Source organism: Gavialis gangeticus, unplaced genomic scaffold (assembly GCF_001723915.1).
Source record: "Gavialis gangeticus isolate Ggan-Ray unplaced genomic scaffold, GavGan_comp1, whole genome shotgun sequence".
NCBI classification, from domain to species: Eukaryota; Metazoa; Chordata; order Crocodylia; family Gavialidae; genus Gavialis; species Gavialis gangeticus.
The window spans coordinates 17,033,225-17,036,193 of NW_017729001.1; the positions used below are offsets into that span (position 1 = coordinate 17,033,225).

The window sequence follows — 2,969 nt, forward strand, 5'->3', positions numbered from 1 at the left end:
GGTTGGTGGGGGGGGGGAGGGGAGGATAGGAAGGATTGAGTTCCACCAGTGCCCCCGCCTCTTCCCAACCACAGGCAGCTCACTGTGGGAGGACATACCCTCTTCTGCAGAGATCTGCTGGCTGCGTGCTCCCAGGGACCTGCATGAGCGAACCTGGAGGCACGTCGCTTCCCACTGTCGTTGGATCAGCTTATCCTTGTTTGTGTGAACAAGATGCGTAACTAATTCTGCATGGTGACAGTGTTAGGGGCAATGTAGCGGAGGCCTTGCTGCCCTTTAGTAAAGGCAACTACCACCTGTGGCTGAAATCTCTCTAGCTGCCATCTGACTTCCTTATGGTGTGGCTCATCTCTCTTCACAGGAGAGCTCTGTCTGGGAGGATAAAGATGCTATAGCAGCATGACTTCCTAGGAATCCAGGCTGTCAGTGTTTGGGGGGTGAAAGTCTTTGCGAGGTCTCTGACTTGCCAACCACCTTTAGCTTTGTAGGGAGTTGTCTTGCAAGATGAGGCATGCACTAGGCCACCAGGTGAGATTGCATGAGGTTTTTCTCTTGACTCTGTCAAGTCTTTAGCAATGTCATTGCCCTTCTTTGACGGGATGTCCAATTCCCTTCCATTCCTTGAGGTATTGGAGGTCCCCTTACAAATTGCTCCTCCCAACCCATCTGGGCAATGACTAAGAGATTTGGGGCTCTACTCTTGTACTCAGGTAACCTAGGCAGAGCTTCTAGGCTTGAGATTTCAGACTGTCCCAAAATGCCTCAGCCCAAAGGATGGACTGATTTCTCCTGTTCTTCCACCAGACATCATTCAAATGAAAAATCTTTTATGTTGCATCAACACCTTCTTAGGTGAACAGAACAGGAGCTCCTATGCTTGTCATGTCTGGACACTTTTGCTGGCTCTTGGGGGTTGAAGCTCCTCAGTCTATGAAGGAACAAGTGCAGAATTGTTCTGTGGCAGACATGTGCATCCATGCCTCGTTTTTGGTGCCAGGTGGGTTTCTCTTCATCTGCATAGAACCATTTATCTCCTCTGGGGGCAAGTCACTCCCCTCCTGAAAGGCTCTAATTGGGCAAAACATGGGCCAGGGCCATTACTGTTAACTGAGCTCATCTCTTGCAAAAGAAAAAAGAAAAAAGAAACCACTAGTCCCAAAAATAATAAATACAAAAAATCTGAATTTGCATGAAAATGGGGGGTGGAGGGTGGGAGAGCGGAGGGAGAGAGAGAGAGAAATGGACAGATAGACAGAGACAATTTTCTTTTTATTTTCTGACTTACAACCCTCCACCTCCCACCTCTCGTGTTTGTTTGACATGATAAAAGCCAGAGTTTACCTTGATGGTCACAAGTTGGTTGGAAGGGGGAAGGGCGAGAGTTTGCAGCCTCAGTGATCCAGTGCCCATGACTGAGTTGCAGTAAATCAGGACAAGCTGAGCTGAAAAAAAATGGCTGTGGCTGTCCAGCCGTTTTTTCTCCCCTGGTGCCGCTTCACGCCACTTCTGACTTTGATTAATAGGCATCTGAATAAAATGTTAATCTAACTGGGGTTCTTTGGCCCCCCTCCTCTGCTGCCCTCCATGCCTTGCTCCAGGAATATCAGAGAAAACACACAGAGGTTTTGTCTCCCTGCAGAGCACTTGTAGCTTTTGATTAATGGGTGGAAGGGCCCAGCTCCAGCTTCGTGGCATCTCTCCCGACTGCAGAAAAATAAGCAAAAAGTCACCAAACATGACGTGGAGGAAAAAAAAACCATCCCAGGAGCTACAGGGAGAAGAAAGAAGAGAGAGTAGCTTACCACTGGAGATCAGCTCCAGAAAAGCCACAGACCCCAACCTAGCTGACTTCCTGGGAGCTCACCAAGCTGGATGTGAACTTCCATCTCCCTTCAGTGGCTGATTCCTTGCTTTATCATAAGCATGGGCCAGAAACTTCAGACCACAGCGGTTTGGGAAGGGCTTGGTATCTACAACCCAGGTCCAGATCTAAATTATTCCCCTCCAGCCCCTTTTCAGTATCACCCAATGCCCACAGTGGTACTATGCTCATGGCAGGAGGCCCAATAAATGAAGACCTTATCATGCAAACAGGACATGCTGCCAACTCACCTTTCATCCCCAAAGTTTTTATCCTCTGAATCAAACTTCACTGGGAGCTTCTGATATGAGACCCTAAAATGCTGATTGCTTCTGGCCAGTATTGGACTTAGAAATCCTGTTCCTGGAGAAGCCAGATCCACCAGAAGATCCATCCAGATGGACTGTAGTAGGACTACGCTTGGTGCGTGTGTGGAGTGGGGGGAGCTGCTGATATGTAGGCACACCTTTATAGAGATGCTAACCTGGATTAAAGTTAAGGTACAAATTAAAGCAGAATAGCTGAGCTATTAAAGTGGTTTTATTCCAGAATAAGAGCATTCACCCAGGGAGTCAATTGGACATAGTTATTTTGGAGTAACAGCCTGTGTAGACAAATCCTAAGAGATGGCTCATAAGATGGTGGGGGAAGTGGGAGATTCTGGCTTGTGTGTCCGACCATATTTCCTTCTCCTCTTTGAATCATTTCTGTGCCATAACCAGGTCCGAGCCCCAAGCTCTGCTGTTGGGAAGGAATTAGTGCCTGGAACGAATCGCAACGACTGGGTAGTTCACTTTCTCCAGCTGCCTCATGGGGACTGAAGTTGCCTGGTGTGTGCGCCATGAAAGGTGCGGTTGCCTACAGCTGCCTGCTGTGCAGACCCTCTCTGCCATGAGTGGTGAAAGCCTCACATCTTGTAAAAATAAGAGAAGTGAATACAACTTTGATCTTCCTCAAATATTTTGACCCTGGATTTTTAGTCATGCTCTGTAAAGCATTTTAATAGCAATTTGAGCAGTGGCAAACTCTTGGGCCAAGGTGAATTTCAGCATCTCTCCGAGGCAGAGGTGGCAAGTCATCATTTAACAACAAAACAATTGCCCTACCA

At 47.8% G+C, this 2,969-nt stretch overlaps 1 long non-coding RNA gene across 1 annotated transcript in view; it reads left to right on the forward strand.

Moving 5' to 3' along the window:
* Window positions 1-1,336: 1,336 nt before the first annotated feature.
* The window catches only part of LOC109290656, a 15,949-nt gene continuing 14,316 nt past the window's right edge, over window positions 1,337-2,969 (forward strand). The window contains exon 1 of the long non-coding RNA XR_002095645.1: window positions 1,337-1,348. This is a non-coding gene — a long non-coding RNA (uncharacterized LOC109290656). The remainder of the gene's footprint in view (window positions 1,349-2,969) is intronic.